The sequence below is a fragment of the Amblyomma maculatum genome, chromosome 1, assembly GCF_055883805.1.
Source record: "Amblyomma maculatum isolate TAMU_Amacu chromosome 1, ASM5588380v1, whole genome shotgun sequence".
NCBI classification, from domain to species: domain Eukaryota; kingdom Metazoa; phylum Arthropoda; class Arachnida; order Ixodida; family Ixodidae; genus Amblyomma; species Amblyomma maculatum.
The window spans coordinates 251,840,568-251,862,979 of NC_139344.1; the positions used below are offsets into that span (position 1 = coordinate 251,840,568).

Consider the following 22,412-nt stretch of genomic DNA (forward strand, 5'->3'; position numbering starts at 1 on the left):
AAGTAAGTTCGTGGAAACCAATCAAGCGTCTTGTTAGGCAGTCTTAATTATTTAAACTAGTACTCGTGGCAACTGCTTACAACGTTAATTCCCTCGTACCCAGGCGCATGAATGGCACCTTCGCAGACCGGCCGATATAAAGATCGTGCGCAGTCGCACGTATTTGGTCAATTGGTGTCATTGTTAGTCGTCATCACTTTCCGATCGAGCGCTGTAGGCCTACGGCAGCTGGCTTCGAAACTGGACGTGATCATGTTACAGCACGCGATGCATGATGCGCGCACGCGTCTGCTAGGTTGCAGAGTCCTACACTTGCGTACTCGTTTTGGCAGCTGCCGCCGCACGCCAGTGTCGGAACTGGCACTGCACGCTCACGTGACCACCTGGCACCGCTGCAGCACTTTTCAGAACTAGTGCAGCCTATGTAAGAAAGGCCCCGAAAGGAGGAAACCGGGAGACTTCTGAGTACAGCGGGAGCGCCGCAGTGTGGAAAAGCTGCCACACGTGGTTGCGATACATTCTGCTAAACGTGAGCTGAGAGACCGGTAAAAGAAAGCACAGAAAAAACTGACAAGAAAAAAGATAAGCGCACGAAAACGCCGGCAATTTAATTTTTTTTTTTAACCCGAGGCCACAACACCGTGTCTGTTCCGTGGTGCCATTCGTGCTTTTCAGTCAGAATTAAAACACGCAGTCACAAACTAGAGCGACAACAGAAAGCCGACAAGTCTGAATGACAGGGCATGTAGTTTAGACATGCGCTTTTTTTCTTTTTATCTATCCTGCAGCGTTTTTCCTCCTCGATCTTCTGCCTAGCTGACCCACTGCACTGCAATTTCTTCAGTATGGATCATGGTGATAATGATAGTGCGCATAGAAAAATCCAGTGTTTTGTCAATTTTGACTTTAGTGCACACCGCTATACACATAGAAGCAGGCAGACATTACTAATTACAAATTTTATTCACAGTAAAAGGATTTTCGTTTTATTTTTATTTCTCGACTCGCTTTGTTTTCTTTTTGTTTTGTTTTTTTTTATCTTTATGGACATTTTTGCTCGGGAACCAAAGTGTTTATATTAACGAGACACAACTATAGTTTAGCGCGAAAGTTTTACCGGAGCATTCGTGCAGCGGTGCGGCAGTGTGCAGAAAATGGCACAGAGCACAAATTTAACTAAGTCCAAGTTAAAAGCGAGTGTATAACTTTCGGTAACACATTCTTCATCAAACTATTCGGTGCTCCACGCGGCGTCACGCAGAAGAAGCGATCTGTGCCTGCACGTAGCAACGAGTTGCCCCGATCATCGCGTTATATTGTCAGGCAGACTATTACTAGCCCGAATTCTGGCGACAGGCGGTGACAAAATTTCCCGCTTGATTTTATCTTTTATCTTTCTTTCTGTGCATAAACCAATAGTCCGCTAAAGGTGAACGCTTCAAGGGTTCGGCAGTCTTCATTTCCTGGGACCGTTTCTGTGGCAACGGCTGCATCACGCAACGTGTCGCGCCAAATTCTCTCTGAAGGGCTATTAGGATGGCTGCATCATTACATAAGAGGTTCAGTTTGGTGCAGGTTTGCGTAAGTTGGTCATTTTTATCAGAATGGCGCCATAAATCTCGTGTGGCGCATATGGTTCGAAGCACTGCATGGTCTGAGACCTGGTGTTCGCATGGAACTTTTACCGTCTCTCAGTATGCCATAAGAGTATGCTATAAGAGATACACAAGCGTAGCTCCAGAGTTGGAACTTTACAGCAGCTTACTAAGTGTTCTGCGATGAGGTGCTAAACATGTATGAATTTCTACTCGGCGTATATGTGCGGTCATTTTGCACATATTTTATATATTGAAATTTACGCGGGATACACGTTTCAGCGAAGCCACCGTGCTCACTGTACAGATCGAAAGGCGCGTTCTTTTTCTGCATTTTCTTTTTCTTTTTTGGGGGGCCACTGGGCAAGAAATGCTGGGTGGCTTCCATGCCATATTTGCCACTTGGAACGAGCGGGCGTCGTGCGTGACATGTGCTGAGTCGCAGTGGTATATGCTACAATAATTGCTTTCAGCTCACACGTCTGCTCTGCTGAGCCCTTCCCAATGGTGGCACATCACCAGTGGAGTCCGCGACGGCTGCTTGCTTAACTGGCCTGCATTTTACGCATGCATCCATGCCCACGCCTTCTGCTAGCAGAGGTCTTCTGTGAGGTAGTAGCACCACACCAGCATGCAATCACCCGATCGGCGCTTCGCCAATAATTGAGGCGAAGTGGAGGGGGATTGGGAGCAGCGTTATCTTTGGCAGTCATCAGTTTAAAAAATAAAAATGGGCACAAGTTGAGCGAGGTGCCGTCCGAAAAACGGGGGAGGGGTGTAGCCTGGGGGTATATTCAGTTCAGTTCAGTTCAGTCGTTCAGTCGTGTCCGACTCTTCGTGACCCTATTGACCATGTCACGCCACGCTTTCCGGTCTCTCACTATCTTCCTAACATCACATAACTTAGTCTGCAGTGCCTCGAGGATGCCATCTAACCATCGCGTTCGCTGCCTACCCCTTCTCCGGCGACCCTCAACCTTTCCCAACATCAAATCTTTCTCCAGCGACTCCTCTCTTCTCATCAGATGACCAAAGTAGCTGAGCTTTAACTTTAGAATTTGACCCTCCAATGAGCAGTCAGGGTTTATGGTCGACAGTATCGACTGATTTGATCTTCTGGCAGTCCAAGGAACTCTCAAGAGTCTTCGCCAGCACCACAATTCAAACGCGTCAATTCTTCGGCGGTCAGCCTTTTTCACAGTCCAACTCTCGCATCCATACATCACAACTGGAAAGACCATAGCACGAGTTATACGGATCTTGGTTGGCAGACTAATGTCTCTGCTCTTTACTAGGCGGTCAAGGCTAACCATTGCTCTCTTTCCCAGAAGCAGGTGCCTCCTAATTTCATGGCTGCAGTCTCCTTCCGATGTAATCTTGGAGCCCAAGAAGAGAAAATCTGTCACAGCTTCCACTTCTTGTCCCTTGATGCTCCAGGACTTGATAGGGCAAGACGCCATGATCTTTGTCTTTTTAATGTTCAATTTAAGCCCAAACTTCTCACTCTCTACATGAAGGTAAATCATTGGGTGGGTTAACTGCAACCGGGTTAATTTTGAGTACCTGAAAAAACAAAATGCTCCTGTTCGGTCCGAGGTACCTTTATTTGCAGCCTTTATATAAATATATATATATATATATATATATATATATATATATATATATATATATATATATATATATATATATATATATATATATATATATTCTTGCAAACATCTTATGTCACAGCATACAGTACCGCTACGAGACCTCTGCAGCTCCTGGCTGTAAAACCATCACCGAAATATGCTTTTAGTGTCTCATCGACTGGATCGACTGGCTTGCGCACCTGGCGCGACAGCGTGCGGCCGTAAAAAGAAGTTCAATCATTGCGCCGAAGGTCCGTCGTGTGTTGTGGCGGTAGGCGCAGCGCACTTACGGTGGCGCAGTGTTGGTGAGCAGTTCTCAGGTCACAGGGTCTACTTTCGAACTACATCATCGCTTACAGCGCCTACGAAACTACCATGGCCCTCATGAGTTCGGATAAGCCATCTTCTCACTGTCCAGAGATTTTGAGCTTCGAGAGGGGTTCATATCAGTCCATTGCCGGAAAGCACATCATGTAGCGTGGGAACTTTTTGAACAGCCATGCACATCGCAGAAGTGTGAAAATGTGGCACAGAAAATCCGTTCACACTGGCCGGCGTAAAGTGGACTGACTTTGGAAATGCATCCACGTGTGTATACAGCATGCATAAAAGACCACCTATAGTGGCAAGGTTTCATGATTAGTGAGAAATTAAAGTGTGACTAATCGTTAGAGTCGCACAACTGCCTCATGATAGGCCTGGTGCTGTAGCTGAAAGTTAAAACGCCCCACAACGTACAACAAGTGGTCAGCCGTTCTCAGATCACGCATTTCAAATTAGTTGTAGCACGCTCTAAATTTCTGCCTTTTCTTGGCGGTGCTTTTGCAGCAACATTCATTTAGCGAAAAGCAGCTGGTTTCTTGGCTGAAGACCAAGGCCTAAGGGGAGGTTATTCACTCACACTGGCTGCGCAAAACGGAGGCACTTTTTGATTCACCCCCTTCGCGGTGTCGTTTCGAGAGCCATTCGTGCGCCAGCAGGTAAAATGTCTGATGCCACGTCAGTTGCTGAACTTAGAGTACCGCCATGTCGCCGACATGAGCTTTCCTTGGAGTCCCTCGGATGCACTTACGACCCTCTCAGAGCCGCCGAGAATATAAGATTTCGCATAGTTGTCTGTTATGTACTACTTCGTAATACAGCGAAATAATTCAGCGTAATAGCCACCCAGCTAGCCAAGTGTTCGGGCGGGAGAAAACAAAGTTCGATTGCAGCACATGATGCGAACTAGACCTTGCTTGGAGGGGAAGAAGACTCCCCCCTCCCCCCTTAGTCCCATCGTGAAGAGCACCTGTCTGTATGCGTAGTAATCCGTTAGAAATGTTATGCTCCCCCTTCTTTAGCATAAAACAGAGCAAGTAGGGTGATAATCTGTTAAATTTTTAGTCTGTCTCAAGCGAGCGTCCGCACTCATGAAGCGGCTTCGGTACACATCAGAAAACCGCACGTGTGCCTCATGTTGGTATGGAAATAACTAGCACTAATTTTGCAGTTCGCACGCTGATACTCAACGACTCGCGACAATCGGTACACATGGTGTTTAAGTGCGTGGTAGTACAAACAGTTCGTCGCTGGCACACTCGTAGTACGTTCACACCGAACGTAATCCTTGGCAGAGAGAAGCAAACGATAGTATAAATCCGATGGGAGCGCAACGGAGACAAAACTGCAGAGGTCGCCGAGAGATAATCAAATTATTATGCCAACGAAAGAAGAAAACTGGACTAGCGCTGTCCTGTGTTTCCTTCTAAAGACGACGTCTGTCACGTTGATGCCCTAATTATTGCATCACCAACTCACCGGTCTAGCCACAGAGAATCAAATATTGATCCAAGGGTGATCCGCACTATGCGATCATATCAACTGGAACTGGCCCACTGATACGGCCATTGGAGGATAGAAACATATCGTCGTACCCATGATAATCAACGCAGGAGAAAATCATTTTGTGAGACTTCAGATTGAAATAAGCTGGATCTGTCCGACATACCTTTAGCAACAGCATTTAAGAGCACTGATGCTGATCCGTTCGACGTACTCAGCAGAGGGGGAAAAAAAATGTACTACGTCCCTCTGACGTCCTCATGGCCACACAGTGAGCACACAATCAACAAAAATGATGGAATCATTTTCAGAGTGACTTTTGGCTGCTCCCAAGAGGGCATTAGTGGGAGTACCTGCACCAAAAGTTCCATACTTGATCGGCAATACGCCAGTCTACGGCAACGCACCATCGGTTGCCGCACTTTGCTACGACGCATGCGTCACGAATATTAACCCGTCTCATTTCTCGCGGTCTTCACATATAGCCAGGCAGCGTGTGTTGCGTAATTAAAAATTCTTACAATGGCGACTCCATGATGAATATGGCGGCCGCCATTTTAAGTGCGGATGTGTCCAATATTTCAACACGAAATAGTAGTGAATGCACCTCGACAAACTCATCGTCGCGCCCTTGTAAATCTCGGCAGGAAGCGATGAATACCAGGTTTGTCACAGTCCTCAAACGTTCAGGTTTGTTAGAATGTTGATTGGCTGTTCTACTCACCTTGTCGAAGAGCGTGGACTGCCTCCGAGGAAAAGTGGAAGCAGCTTCTTTCAGTCTCTCGGTAGCTCCTCAAAATTCCCTGCCTGCAAATAGGACCATACATACACATTAATCAAGGCGTATCCACAGGCACATTAATCATATGTATATCAAAAGTTCTTTTTTTTTTTTTTTTTTTTTTTTTTTTTTGCAGTGGAGGCCTGAAATGCGCCTTCCTTGTAAAAAAAAAAAAAAAAAGAAAAAAGAAAATAATTGAGTGAAGATGAAACAGTGCACTACAAAGGGTGCCGAAGCTAAGGTAAACCAGAGCTCTTAAAACAAATGGTTCAGATTGCTGGAATGAACCTAAAGCATTTCAGCTGTCTGCCGCCTACATAAAACAACGCTGTTGATTCGTAGTTCCCTAAACCTTTTAAAATAAGGAAATCTTACAGCACAGTCCCAAGGAACTAAAAATGAATGAATTTCTGTAATGAAATTACCTTTAACGTCTCCTCCACACTCTTTTCGCTGGTTCGGAGCGAGAGCTGAGAAACACGACCCTCCACACGGCTGGCAAAGAACGAAAAGACTTTATTGCGGGAAGGTTGGGGGGCGCGAGCGCTTGCTTTGTGGCCGGGCCTGCACCAGGAGGGCGCTCTCTCGCGTTCACATTAGTTGGCGCTTGTGTGTGCCTTCACACAGCGATTTACCACATCTATCTCCATTAGTTTACAACACCGTAACGGTCCGGCGCAGACACACTGCGCCCTGTTCGAGTGATGACAACTGGATCTCTTGAAGCAGCGATAGTGCCGTGAGGTGTCTCGGGCGGTGAGTTACTACCGGCGCGGGAACCCGGGGCGTCTCGATGCGGTCGGGCTCCGCCGTCCTGATCCTCTGGCGATGCGCCTGGAGACGACATCCAGTCTCCATCGTCGTAATTCACGAAAGCAGGAGAAGGAGGCGATGTTTCCTGGCTTTGCGATGTCTTCAAAGAAATTAACACCTGTTCCCCCCGCACGAAGTGACGTGCAGAGGGAACTGACGTGACGGGAACTGGAGCCGGATCTCGGCTTGCTGCAGTATTTCTGCCTCGCTGCCTTTCTCCCACACTCGGGTCTTGGGCGAGCGAGTCACCCGTTGACTGGCACCGTGCTTCGACTGCAATTTTGCTGTTATTTTTCTTTGTACTCTTTGCATTCACTGTCTTGTTCGGTCGTCTTCTTGCCTCAGACGACCCGCGGTTAAAAGAGAGCGGGAAACGCCGAAACGCGTTCACACAGAATGGTCAATTCATATGGGCCCTGTCGATCCCGTTGTCTCTCTCTACGCCAATAACGCAACATAGGGGCCTCTTTTTGCCATCTTGAGCAGGCGTTTTATTGTTTGCACTATTCGCTCTGCTGCCCCGTTGGCTTTCGGATGCAAGTTGCTGATCGTTCTATGAGCAAAGTCGTAGCCTTGGCGAATTTCGCGAAATCCGGGCACAAAAATTGAAGGCCGTAATCCGAGACCACGGGAATGTCATGACGCGCGAAAAAGCTCTTGATGTGGTTTATTACTTCGCATGCCGTGGTGGAAGCAGAGTGTGCTCGGCCTAGGTACCGAGACTGGTAATCCACACAAATGAGAGACTGCTTGCCTTGATGTTGGAGAGATCTGTGCCCTTTATACATATGCCATGCCAGCTCACGAATGTATGTTGGGGAGCAGCCGGACATTTTGCTTGTGGGTTTTAGCACAAATTTCAGAGTTCGAGGTGGCTTGGCGCAGTTCAGTGGATATCCCCAGCCACCACACGGAATGTCTTGCTCTGGCTCTGCAGCGCTCGATTCCCTGACTCCCTTTGCGCGAACGGGCGAGAATTTATCTTCCAATTCGTCGAGGGATAAACAAGCGAGTTCCAAATTGCAGGTCGCTATCGTTTTCAGATAGACTTCCTCGATGCTGCCAGTAAGGTCATAAAGGAGGGGGAACTTTGCATCTTTCCTTCTATTTGTGTACAAAAAAACCGCAGAGCACGTCGACAAATTTAGTCTTCGTTTTGTGCTTTCCTGACCGGATCGAAAGCGGAACATACGACAGCTTCCTGTGCGTGGGAAATGATTTCGTTTAACCTGCAGCCATCACCTCAAAATCTTTTTTTTTTTTTTTTTTTTTCCAGGGCAAGCTGCCAGGGCTGCACCATGTCGCGGATGAGAGCACTGTAGTCGCGTGGCACTCAGACACACGGAGCACGATGTTCGTTTTAAAAATATCGTGGGCTTTCACTGTTGCCGAATAAAATGGCGACCTCGGCGGAAGCGCCTGGGCCAGATCACCTTTACGGCGCTCTACAGCATTGTTATTCCCATCTAAGTGTTAAAAGCACTAACTCAAAGAGAATTATGATCGTCAATATAGTAGTAGTAGTAGTAGTAAAAGCACTTTATTTTAGAGAAGAAATCAACTGCTCAAAAAGAAGTTCGCCTACCACACCAGGCCGAGCTGGTCCTCTTCGTAAGGAGAAGCCAGCCAGGTATGCCAGGAGAGGACTGGGGATGAGGGAGGGGGGTATAAAGGAGACCGGACGGCGACTGGGCAGTAGAAGAGACAGTGTGCAAGATCCGCATAAAGCTCAGGGCAGTTGGGGCATGACGGATCAGAGCGGAAACGGTATAGGTACAGTCTTGCTGGTGTAATGAGTGTGTTTGTTTGAATTTTGCGAAGGGTATGCGCCTGGGAATCAGAGAGACGGGGGTGTGAAGCAGGGAGAATGCGAGCTCCTGCCTGAATTACAGGTAGGATTGCGATATGGCTTTCCCAGACAGAAGACCCTCGTCACACAACGATGGGCTGGACCAAAGGATCGCTGCTGATCCCGGTTAATAGTTTCGCTGGTGAGCTGATTCTCATTTCCAGCAATATATATATATATATGTATATATATATGTGTGTGTGTGTGTGTGTGTGTGTGTGTGTGTGTGTGTGTGTGTGTGTGTGTGTGTGTGTGTGTGTGTGTGTGTGTGTGTGTGTGTGTGTGTGTGTGTGTGTGTGTGTGTGTGTGTGTGTGTGTGTGTGTGTGTGTGTGTGTGTGTGTGTGTGTGTGTGTGTGTGTGTGTGTGTGTGTGTGTGTGTGTGTGTGTACGCGCGCTCTGGACGTTAAACCACTTAAAACCAAACTATATATATATATATATATATATATATATATATATATATATATATATATATATATATATATATATATATATATATATATAAGGATATAAGGCGGAGCACGACATACTAACCGCCATCTTACGCAACTCCTAACAGCGTTCACCTGATTTCTGTTTACTCCAGTTTTTAATTTTGAATCCACATTTACGTTTCTTTGCTGGTACAAACTATATCGGTCAGTGTTCAGGTTTATAGAGCGCCTCGAAGCGCGTACCCCGTCTGAAGGTGGTGTCGTTTTGTGAAGGTGTCAGCACTTCTTTCCGAACGGCTGCGGCCACTGTGCTCCTACGCTTCACTGCTGCAGGCTGGGAGAGACGCGCACATGGCGCTTTCAAGTACGAAATTCCAGGGTGTTTGGGCCACAGAGCTTGAAACGCTCGCGACATTGCTGGAGAATGTCTAGTTTTCCGAGCGACAAATGTTGTGGCTGTTAAAATCGATCGATACAAGTGGCAGCCCGGCGTCAGTTCATCTGTGTCTAGGGCGTAACTGTTCCTGCTTAAGCAAAATTACATGGTCACTGTATTTACCCTCTGTTCTTTCTTGATATCTCTATATTTAGGCTCACCTTGTATGCCAAAATTGCACGAGCGCGCATGTATGTGCGTGAGAGAGAGAGAGAGAGAATCTCACGTATTCTGGTCTAAAACTGCTCATGTTAGTCACTGGGTACACTTGATTTTCCAGTTTCAGACTACTTGCCGACAGGTCTCGGCTTCCGCTCAGACAGGAAGCAGCGTGATGGTCACATGACCTCGCAAGCTTCTTCCAACGTTTGCTTTCAGCGGACGATCATAGTTCTTACGCAGTAATTTTGCAAACGGAGCGTGTGACATGCCTGAATGCGAAGCGTTTTACAGAACTCTGTGCAGGGTTGGTTTGCCGTTGCTATTAGCGAAGTTCCTCAATGGACCAAGCTCACTGCATTCGAAAGCGAACGAAAGCGTTTGAAAAGACATTTGCAATAAGCGTTAGCTGCTTTAGTACCGAGCGGTTCGCTTGCGACGCTTTCAGACCTGCGCGTTGAAAAGATTGCGAAACAGTTGTGAAGAACTTGACAGCACAAACAAAAATGAGTGTTCGGTGTTCTGGACGCTTTCAGCTGTAGAGAACATAAGACATGAAAGCGAAGATGCAAAAGGGACACGAAAAGTACTCAGAATGAGCTCGGAGTCCAACTCAATATGGCAGCCGGCTCAGCAGCTTTACTTGTGGGCGGGGCTTCTGGGCTGCCCGAGGAAAAACGAACGTCGGACAGCTGCCAGCAAGTAGTCCCGGACAGTCCGGGACTGATAATCGAATGTAACCACTGCTACCTACCGGGTGTAGCTTTTTATTGGCAACTCAAGTAGGAAGCAGTGTAATGTACACGGTCAATTTCTTCGTAGAGAAGCAAACGTTTCGTACTAATCCATTTAGCTATAACATACAAACTATAGTGCCTAGAATGTACCACTATACCCAAACGGTGGCTCAAAAACTTTAAATGGCGCACTTAACATACAGCTTCACTGTTAGGCTGATGAGCTCTGCAACAAAGCTTACCCTTGCGTTGCATGAGGGATGCACGGCGCTTTTTGGTAATTTTTGTGCCATCAAAACAAGTTAACCTAGGCAGGGCATCAGCCTTCCTCGGTGCATCAGGAAGGCCTCAAGCTCGATTTAAACGGTTCGGGAATCGCATTGGCCTGAACTATATTTTCTGCACTGAATTAGTGCACTCACGTCTTAGTGAGGCCAAGACGCACTACGATTGTTGATTGAATATTTAGGGGAATCCCCCAAAGTGGAGCAGATTTTCAATAAGGGAGTAATTACACATTGACATCCACACGATCGCAGCCACACAGCAACAAAAGTAAGCTATACAGCTCTCTCAGAAACTTCGTAGATAAGGGAGTATAATTAGTAGTGCGTTGCTCTCCGACTGGCGTATTCCTGTTCGTCTAAAGAAATATAAAGACAGGCCCTTTTCGCTTCTCAGAAAGTCGCGGCGGCTGCGCCGACTTCTGTCGCTTGCCGACCACGCAAGCATCTCATCGTTTCGCAGGAGGAACGCGCCAATCAGTGTTCGAATTCTGCTCTTTCTCTGTGTAGCCGGCGCCACCATGCTCAACTCCCGCTGGCCTTCCTCTCTTGACGGTGATAAGAGGGGGCGGAAGGGATAATGAGCGAGGGAGAGATATGCATTCGAAGACAGACGAAAAAGCTTCCGTAACGTGGAGTAAGGGTTCGCGCTCCTTTCTTCCAGTGGGTGTGGCTATCTCGTCGTGACTAGACGCCAGTGCCTCAGCCCCATGTTCTCATCGACACCTTCCTGGAACGCCCGCTTGGAAGTTGCCCCCAAACGGCTTTGGTGAGCCACCCGAAATCGGCAAAAAAGACAGCACCTAAAGAATACGCTATGTTGTTCGCCATTTGCCGAGGATGGCTTTTCCTCCCGTGTTCGGACTATGAGAAAAGGGGGGGGGGGGGGGGGGGCATCTTTTTGAACCCAAGACGCGCAGGTGAGGCAGCCTTGGCCGTGTTCGACGACTTGCTGCAATTTCTGATGGATGTTTTTAACCTTTTCAGTTGAGGCCCGCTCTTCTTGAGGACTGTCGCATTATTACGTTCGGCGTCCAGGGCGCATGAAATGGTTGCAGTAGAGTATAGTAACAGTACACTGTTAGGTGTAGTTATGGCAGATATAGGAAAAAATGTAAATATGCCGATGACGATGTGTACGCGCGCAGTTATCGCATTGGCAAAGACATCGAATATCGTTTCCGTTACACTGGCCGTGCAAAAGAAACGAAGAACATTGTAATCTTAGAATGCATTCACTGCAACAAGAGGCTCCGTGCACAAGGAAACCAATAGTCGAGCTTCTCTCGCCACCTCCACGTAATGTGCGAATTTTCTCTAATCCAACGTATTATTTCCTTACTTTACATGAATGATGACACGACTGTTTTGGGGCTGTAAATTCATCATTCATTGTTATAAGTAGAAGAGAGCGTAATCTTTGCAATAATTTGTCACCGCGTTTGCCCCATATAGCACAACCCACTTGTCAGGATTATGGAAAGTAGCATAGAGTCAAAAGTGCAAGCGTGCGCTTTAGCTTTTCGTAACGACACGTCTCAACATATGGTAACATTTCGTACCGTCTGCGTCTTGTGATAAGTCAGCAGTAAGATGTTAATTTAATAAAATAAATGTTATGGTATTACAACCTCCATCTGTCACTGCATAAATGGCAGATCTCTCCTTTTGTAAAACAGATATAGCAATGAAGAAACATTAGAATGCTTCTGATTCTGTCAAGCGATTATATTTTAACTCGCAGGAAAAAGTTTTAACCAAAACAATATTACTTGCTACGGCCGTGGAGCAACACTGTGCGACGGTCACAAATATGGGCGGAGTTTCACTGCAGACTACCACTTCAGGGGTCCGTATTCAGCAGCTCACATAGAAGCATGAAAAGGAGAATTAGGCCGTACGAAAGGTCACCATGATAAGATAAATTATAACAATAAAATCTGAAGAGTTGAAACTATCCAATTACACTGCCGTTATTAAGTCAGCCTGCTATAAATCAGTAGACTCAGCAATAGTTCATTTTCTTTTTTTTTACATTACCAGTAAGCCTCGTCATATTCAATGTTATTTAAAATTTATGTCGTCACTCTGGCGCGGCACCGCACAGGATTTGCGCCGTGACGTTTTATAATTAGCGTTCTTAAGTGAAAAACCTTTCTCTCTCTATTTACTTTTTTCTTCTTTTTGAGGTCGAGCAAGCAACCTTAAACTTTGAGTTTAAGGTGAGATCACATGGGCAAACATGAAACTCAATGCATGAGGTTGAGTGAGGTCAGGAAATTTTAATTGATGTTGATGTGAGGTTGGGGACGTTTTGATGTTAAATGCCCTCCTCTGTCCATGAATCATCATAATATTTCTCGGTAATTGAACATAATTCCTGTGTGGAGAGATTGATGACGGCAAAGTCTGATGCGGTAGAGGCTTCACCAACAATTGTCTTCTCATAACCGCCGTGCATTCATTCGCCACTGCATCTCGCTAACGCTCAGCAGTGATGGGAGGCCGCGTTGCCCAGCTTGGAGGCAGACGACCAAGTCCGGGATATCGAACGAGCCCTCAAAGTCGCCAGTGGCCAAGGCCTCTTGGCCACTTGACGTGGCTGAAGACAACAAGCACTTGAAATCCCTCGACCGAAAATAAAGCTTATAATAAAGACGTCATAGCCCGCAGCTGGTGGGCGCGCCGTGCTCCTCGCCGCTGCGCCGCGGCTCTTCCTTCGCCCTCCCCTCTCGACTTTACGGACAGCCTCGGCAATAATCGGCAACGGAGGTAGGCGACGCCGGAGCGCGCGGATGCTGTAAAGACCAAATAAGAACATTGGGAGCTCCCAATAAACAGTTCGGCTTATGGGCTGCGCCTCAGTGTGTCGTTCTTCCCTGCCACTAGCGGAGTGGCGTTTGCCTAAGTTTCACTACTTTACTGACCACCTTAGTTGGTATAAACAATAAAGTTCAAGCCGTTAAGTGAACCGTGTGTCTTACTTTTTCAAGCGAAGCCTATAGCGTAGCCAGGGGTATCTAACTCTCGCTACTCTACTAGGTTTAACGAGAGCTAAACCACAGCCATTTATTATTATTATTATTATTATTATTATTATTATTATTATTATTATTATTATTATTATTATTATTATTATTATTATTATTATTATTATTATTATTATTATTATTATTATTATTATTATTATTATTATTACTATTATGCAGCTTTCCTCCGAATTTTCCTCCTCCAGCCTATGATGATGTTCTGCTCTCAATCGAACATGTTATAACTCGTCATAGCAAACACAAACTTCTTATTTTAGGCGATTTTAATACTCCAGGTATCAACTGGAACTCATTCACTTCTTCTCACAACAATCATTAATTTTAAGTAAGTGTAACACTCTAACTGATTTTATAGCCTTTAACTCTTTGCAGCAACAAAATTTCATTGAAAACTGCTGTGGTAATATTCTTGACATCTGTCTATCGAATTTTGAAAGTGTTCGAGTCTCGAGTTCAGACATACCGCTGACTGACTCGCTTTGACAAATTTCACCCTCCGCTTCTAGTTCAGATCGGGTGAGTAATTCGCCCCGTTTCGCGTATGCATGCGGTGATTATGTCGGTCTTTTCAATTTCTTCTCTTCCGTCGACTGGTCCCTTTTAAATGACATTAATGATTCCGACGGACAAGTCAGTCGCTTCACTGAAATAGTTCTTGATGGTATGCGTCGGTACATACCTCTGCATACTCCTACGCGTAGGAAGATTCCTTCCTGGTTTTCAAGGGCAAGGATAATGGAGTTAAAACTTAGGGAACGGGCCCATCGTAAAGCGAAACGCCCTGGGTTTGACAATTGGGCAGATTAGTTTCTCCGCTTGCGTTCTCTTTGCAAACGCTTGTACAAGCGGGACTACGACTACTATCTTGAGTCTTTAGAGAGGAGTGCCTCCAATCGTCCTAGTCAGTTCTGGCGTTACGTTCGCAAGCGTTCCATTAAATCAGATTTGAGTATCAGCTTAGTTGACTCTCAGAGGTCGGAAATTCCAGATGTTGCCGACAGTTTTGCTCCTCCGTTTACAAATATCCACATTGTGATTCCGTTTGCCTCCCATCTGGTGCACTATCTAATTCCGTTCTCTTTGACGAGGAGTTGATAACTGAGAGTCTTAAGCGTCTGAGACCATCTTTGTCTCTTGGACCTGATGGCATTCCAGCCGCCATAATAAAAGCCTTCAGTTATATCTTTGTACTAGTACTGACTGCCATATTTAATAACTGTTTAAAAAATGTTGCCTTTCCTCGCGTGTGGAAAATGGTACGCGTGTTTCCTGTCTTCAAGTCTGGAAATAAATCTGATGTTTCCAATTATCGTCCGATTTCTCTTCTATGTGCAACCTCTAAGCTTTTCGAATTAGCTGTGCACAACGCATTTTCCTTCCATCTCAAACATATCATAGTACCGAATCAACATGGCTTCATGTCGGGTCGCTCTACTTCTACCAACCTAGTCACGTTTATGACGTATGCCTCTGCAGCAGTCCTTCAGAGGGGTCAGGTTGACACTGTACTGGGATATGAGTGACTGGGTTACTCACTCACTACTTCTTGAAAAGCTTGTACTCTCTGGCGTCGAAGTCTCACTCGTAGCCCTCCTACGCAACTATCACCTTGATCGCACCTGCTTTGTCAGTGTCAATGGACAGACCTCTTTCGTTTATCCTGCAACCAGTGGAGTTCCTCAAGGTTCTGTACTAGGCCCGCTTCTCTTCTCCGTTTTTATTAATGATGTTTCCTCGGCGATCAAGAACTCCTCGCTTCTTCTTTATGCTGATGATATAACAATATTCAAGATAATACATTCTTTTCCAGATTGCTTGTTGTTGCAATCGGACATGTCTGCTTACTCGTAAAACAAATAGCTTTCTCTACCATTATTCTATGAATTCTGTGCTGTTGGACAGGGTTGATTAAATTAATGACCTTGTACTTTTTGACCATACCCTCAGCTTCTCCTCTCATACAAAACGCATTGCTCAGCGGGCTATGCGTACACTCGGATTCGTTTGCAGACTTTCGAGAGAGTTCCGTACTCAACTTCCGTTCTTAAAACTGTACCTGTCCATATGCTTGCCGCTCTTGGAGTACGCGTCGGTTGTTTGGAATGGCACTTGCAAATCGAACTTGGACAAGGTTGACAGAGTAAAACAAAATTTTTTTTACGGATATTTCATTATCGCTTTCCTTGCGCAACTTCTCCTCTCGCTCCACCAGGAGCGCCCAACTGAATCTTCCTTCTCTTCACTGCCGTCGTATCAGAGTTGATATCATTTTTCTGTATAAACTCCTTCATGATCGCATTATGTGCCCTCAGCTCTTAGAGTACATCCTACTGCGCGTTCCGCGAAAGAGCATGGGGGAATTCAGACCATTTCAAGTTTCTCCGTCTCTTCATTCCCATTACCCCGTGGACAGAATGCAGTGGTTATTTAACTCTTTTTGTCCTCACCTTGACATCTTCCAAAAACTCGCTCTGTTAATTTATATTGTATTTACTTCACTTTTTGCATTTTCTCCTGTTCAATGCTGTTTGTATCTTGAACTGCTTTTTATCCGTTTCTTACTTATATTTCAACCTTAAACTTTATATTCGAATCTTCTGCCCCTTGTTCAATTTTACTTCTTTATTGTATCATTCTGTATTTCTAGCCTGTGTTCTAAGTACCATGCACTTGTTGCGCCTGGAATGGTTGTTTATTTTATGTATATTTCTATTTGTTGTTTTTTTTTCCTCTCTATCTACCGTTCTTTTTTTTTTTTTCGTGATGTGCTAAACAATTTTCTCACTGTGTATATAAGTGATGGCACTCATTGATTGCTTTCTTTCCGTGATACTTTTCGTCTCAGTTTCATTTCATGTATTATTTGCTTCTTCTTTTGTGTTCTGTATGTGTGTGTAAAACTTGTGTGTGCATTGTCTTTTTTTTTTTTTGTGCTGCAGCACGAAGACCACATGGTTGTTCCTGCACACATTAAATAAAGATTGAGTTACTGATTATTCTTATTTATATTATTATTATTATTATTATTATTATTATTATTATTATTATTATTATTATTATTATTATTATTATTATTATTATTATTATTATTATTATTATTATTATTATTATTATTATTATTATTATTATTATGTGGTTGACATCCAATTCGTGTTATTCCTGCGACGGGATTTGCATCGCGGGCGCAACGCCATAAATGCTCAGCTCCTAATGTGCGGTGCGCGCCGCTGCTCAGCCAGTGCGCTTGTCACTGCATTCGAAGTATGCTCACGCCTAAGCTGAGTAGGTAGCGCCCGAATGGCGAAGTTTTCCGACTTCCACGTCACAACGAAGAAAAAAAAAAAGCCACAGGACATACGCGAATTTCCCCTTTGCCTTCGAAACCTTTGTTCGATCATTTAGTTCTACACATAAGTGGACAGTTTATGACAAAGTTGGCGTATGTAAGAGAAATTTTTGAACGTGCAATAGAACGGTCACAGTTTCACACACAAGAAATAGTCGACATCAGTAAAAAAAAAAAAAAAAAAAAAAATAAGGCGCTCCGAGTTTAAACATGACAACAAAACTGTCTCACGAATACTTGTTCAAGGTATTACAAAACAGCGTTCTTTTAGCTTTTTTCCTAGTCGCAAAATTATTCTGCCTATGGAATGCACACATGAAGTCGTACGGCAAAGGCGAATTTAAGGGCTTAGGTTGATAAGGAAACGGTGTCTCTCAAGGCCCCAAACAGCGGTTCTATGAAAAAAAATAAATTTTAATTTCTTGTTCTTGGTTTTAATCTTACAGAGATGGCTGCTACTTTTTCAAGACCACCTACCACACAGAATTCTTTTTTTTTTTTTTTTTTTCCGTGTACATGAATAGCAGACGACGCAGGTTTAGGCTAGTTTCGGTTCCGGCTATCCAGGCGCCTACGTGGCTGAGAGACAAAGGAAACAACGGTGAGCACCCAGTTTTTATTTTTCAAATTCACCGTGCACACACGCCCACAAGGATTCCCTGCTATATCTTAGCGATTATATGCCGGCCGACGCTCGTCGTCTTGCTGTACGAAACTGCGAGGCCTTGCCGACGCTAATCCTCGGCGCCCCTTTTGAATCCGTACTGTAGCTTCGTTCAAGAAACAGCTGCAGCGAAATCAAAATTCTGGTTTTGCTTAGTTAGGTCGTGCTCTAGAAAGCAGCCAAAATGGCAAATATTACAGCTAGCTGTCCTGCAACGATCGCTTTAGGTGCACACCAGCCAAGCCACTAAGGTAAGGCCACTAAGCAGAAAGCAGAGAGGGCAAAAAATGAAGAAAAAAATGAATTTCTTTGTTACAAACGTCCACTGTGGCATCAAGAGTTTCTTTCACAGTAGCAAATCATGAAAAACCACTTCTTTTTGTTTTTTCACCCTTGTTAACGTTGCCCCCCTCAATGCAGTTGGCATACCCAGGAATTCTGTAGATGCCCATTTTTCAATGGGACGTTCTTTATGAGCGCACAATTTGTTCGCATATTGCACACACCTGCTATAACACTCAGTATATCGGCGAGTTACTCAAGAAGCTCGTAGTTTTTTTGCCATTAACGCTTTTTCAGATCGTCAAAAACATTCCCCGTAGGTTTCCTATGACAATCTTAACTTCCCGATGCGAGTAAAAAACGAACGTTGAGAGCAAAATTTTGCTGCATGCCAGAAGATTGAACCATTACCACCTACATTTTCGTAAAAGTATTTTACAATATTGCACAGAGAGAGAGAGAGAGAGAGAGAGAGAGAGAGAGAGAGAGAGAGAGAGAGAGAGAGAGAGAGAGAACTTTTAATGAGCATAATAATCGGTAAGAATTCGCAGGAGCTGGGCGGTCGGTGCCCCTAGTCCAGGGCTCCGCTGGCAGCAGCTGACTTGCGGACTAGCTGGATAATCCAGGCTTGCTGGTCCAGGTTGTCGCTGGTCAGGGCCGCCTCCCACTGCTCGTGTGTCGGGCATGACACTAGTAACGTTGGGTCAGGTTTGTCCTGGCATTCCCAAGAGATGTGATAGAGTGTGGGGCTTGCACCGCACCAAGGACAGTAACTCGTGTATTTTGTTGGGCTTATCTTATCTAAAATGTGAAGATTAGGGAATGTGTTTGTTTGTATTTTTCTCCAGTCTATAGCGTCCGAGGAAGAAAGTTGTTTGTGTGGTGGTGAGAAAATTCTTCTTTCTAAGCGTAGATGTTCCAGCCTGTCGCCGTAGGGTCCTAGGAGAGGGGTGGGGTAGGGATGGGGATCCGCCCGGTTTGTGAGAGCTCGGGCTAGATCATTCGCTACCTCATTTCCTTCTAGACCTTCGTGTCCAGGTGTCCATGTAATTGTGTGCGTCTGGGAGATGGAACGTAATATTGCACACGCTCTTCTGTGAGGTTTTCCGGCCAGGTAGTCCCTGCAGGCTGGTTGGGCACAGTTTCCCTATAATTAAAACTGATTTCGAGGAAAGCTGAGCTTGTTTGACGCAGCAGATTATTCCCACAATGGCACCCCACATACCGGTAAGGAGCATTCTGTCGCTGTCTCACTAATCGACAGCGACGCCATTATTAGCGACAAGCACATCTCGAGACAACGGACGCATGAATGAGGAAATATAGTCATTTCTACTACCTTTCCGGCTAGCACCATCTTTCGAAAATGGTTCGTATCCTTAAGGATAGAGTCCATAAACGTTGTCAGCGGCAGTGCGAGCCCGCAGCTCTACGAGGCTGGATAATGACTCGAGATGCAACCAGCTGGAGCAGACGGAGATGGCTACTGCCAGCCTTGCAAGGTCGAGGTGGAAACAAAAGCTTTTATTTAGCACGTTAGCCTTAGCATCTGAACGAGTCTGTCCGTCCGTCTCAATCCTCCGCTAAAAGACGGCAAAATGGAGAAAGGGAATTCCTGAGAGTGGAGACGTGCTACGGCGCGTCACGCTGTGATTCATGGGCTAGTTCGAGATAGTGTAGCAGATGAGTGGGCAAGCAGTGGCTACTCTGTCTGCACCAGTGTTACCGTAAGCTATGCTGCACCAATCGCACCGATCGTCAATATCTCGTTCATCTCAGAGTCGGTGCCACTGTTCTCTGAAAGCACTACCAAGGCTACCCTGTATGCTTACCCGCAGGACCATACCTGAACATGTAAATTTTGCACACGGCCCATTCCATGCAGAATTCCAAAATAAAGAAAGTCCACTGCCAAAATCCGAGGCTAAAAATCTCTCTCTGCCTTTGAACGGGTGACTCTCGCCACAATCGTTAATTAACTTAGTAAAACACACAAACTGGTTTTCCAGCTATACAAATTCTAGAAGCTGTTTTATAAAGAGCCTTGACCTATATAGGGCAGCTCGCGACCATTTCTTCTTAAAAAGGCACTATAAAAGGAGCGGCCAAAGTTCGCACGTGTACTCATCCTAGAAGAAGACGACCCTATACATGGTTGCTCAAAACTTCCCAGGCCTTAGGTCCTGCATTTCAGCGCTACAGTCGAGCTATTAGGGCGTCTCAAGAGCCTCCATTCACCTTAGAGGTGAGACTGATACTTCTACCTTTCCAAAGATTCCGAGGTTCGGGGGCGTCGCATGTGCCGTGCAACATAGCTCAGAGCTGACCATGCCATGGCCTGGAAACTCGTGGAGACACGTGCAACTTGCAACAGGCACTCTTGCTAGCCTTTGCTCTGGGCGACAGAACGAATTGAGACGGACAGCGCGAACTTGCGCCAGCAGACGCCAGTGGCACACGACCAGCCGCAACGCGTGGCGCTTCACTGCTCTGATGCGGAGTTGTGCGCCTGCTGAAAGTTACCATGAATATCTTTGTCCGGGCGCTGTTAATCTCATTTGTGATCTCTGTAGTCGATCGGGTTCTCAAAAAACGACCGTTTACACGCACGAAACCGCGTCTACTGCCTTGCCCCGGTGGCTCAGTGATTTGAAGGTGGTGACTTGAGACGGGCGATCCGGTTTCGATCGCGACCGCGGTGGCCGTATTTCGGAAAAGTCGAAACGCAAACCGATGCTCAGGCACTACGTTGCTTCAGGACGTTAAACGAAACCAGAACTGTGTCTAAACCTTACTTTGCATTAAACAGCGCAGTCTTGCTCCCATTGCGAACGCATACTGCGTGCAGCCTAACAATTTACTAGTTGTGGCGCCACGTATCGACCGAAGTACACACTACTCACTGGTCTACCATGAAATAGTTTTTTTCAGCAGCTGCAGAGCATATATAAGCTTTTCGTCGTATGCAAGAGATGCCGCTGCGCATGTCAAATCACTTGAAAACAGATTACTGAAATGAGCCGATAAGATGGCAGTTCATGCTTGCTCACTATTGCTAGAACGCAGAGTAGCCAAAGTCCATGTTATTTACGTAGTCAGTATATAAATTACGGCGCCTAAAAATAAAAGAAAGAACTGTGCATCGATTAAAAAATATAGCTGCAGTTTAATTACTCCACCAAGGGAAGTAGATATGTAATAATGGAGTAATTACTCATTAATATCCATCTAATCGCAGCCATACGTCTTCAAGGGAAAGCTAAAAAGCTTCCTTTGAAACTGTATAGCTTTCATTTGTGGCTGCGATAGGGTGGATGTCAATGAGTAATAATCATCTTATTATATTCTAAAGATCCGCCGTGAATCTGGCAAATTTTCCGATCTTAGTTATCCACTGCGCTTCAGGTAAAGAATACATGTCGATAAATTTAGCACTTTAGTGTGGCTTCCTTTCCTTTCTGACGGCAGGCGATGCAGCGCCGGCTCTAGCTAGTTTTGGTTCCCGCTTTTAAAGCGCTTGACCTGGCCGACAGACTGCATCATATGTGCACAACAAAGTGACGAAAACACGATATGTATCCAGCACATGTTTTTTCAGTTTCACCGCGCACACTAAGACGACGCGGGTCTTGCTGTTACATTAAAGTCACATCTACACCTTTGCAGGTCTGTGCCGGAGCCCATCGTCTTTTCGCGCGAAAATGCGCAGCCGCGCTGCCGCCGAACCTCCGGCGCGCTTTTCGAATCTGTATGGAGCTTCGCGCAGGGAACAGCAGCAGGCGAATTCTGGTTGCGCCTGTAGTTAACATGTACTCTTAGATTCGGGCGAAGCAGCGAGCCAGACAAATCTTGCACCTAGCTGAGGCTTACGATTTAGGTGAGAGGTTTGAGTTTACACCAACCACGCCTCTGAGGCGCGGCAATGCGGGGCTGATGCTCTACGAGGCCCTTTCTATGGACGCGAGTAGAAATTTAATAAGCTGGCGTAGCTGGAAATGGCCTTCTCCATATGGAAGAAAAAACGCTCAAGCTGGACACGATTGTGGCTCTAAAATCCAGGTGGTAAAAAATAATTCAATACTTTAGGATTGGATCCCACATGATGGGAAAAAAAAAAAAAAAAAAGCATAGAAGTTTAACATGGCTAATCCTTTGTACGGGCGTCAGCACTCGCCGTCACAGAGTAAAAGTGTTTCGTTACCCCGCCCCCGGAGCCACGATCTCGTGAAATCAAACCACGAAGAAAGCACTGTACGCGCTCGCGCGTCTGGCGCGCTGTTTCCTTCTTTCTTTTCATACTCACAGCGGCGGATCTCGCGAGCTGCCCGCCGCTTTCACTCAGTGAATATACGGTCGAACTTCCCTAGTCCTGTTTTAGGGATCTTCGAACAGTTTGTGTCATACACCTTTGTGGCACGGGCAGAGGCTCTTTATTTTTCTTTCCTTTTGCATGCCTCAGCATAATATATGTCATACACCTTGTATAACGTGCAAAAGTAGTAGTTTGGCGCTGTTTATTTTTGTAG

General features: G+C 45.6%; 1 protein-coding gene across 1 annotated transcript in view; it reads right to left on the reverse strand.

Moving 5' to 3' along the window:
• Nucleotides 1-22,412, reverse strand: part of LOC146206224 (aurora kinase-like) — an 880,154-nt gene that overhangs the window by 327,282 nt on the left and 530,460 nt on the right. The window contains exon 5 of the transcript XR_014704406.1: nt 5,775-5,857. The gene's annotated coding sequence lies outside the window, so the exon portion shown is untranslated. The remainder of the gene's footprint in view (nt 1-5,774; nt 5,858-22,412) is intronic.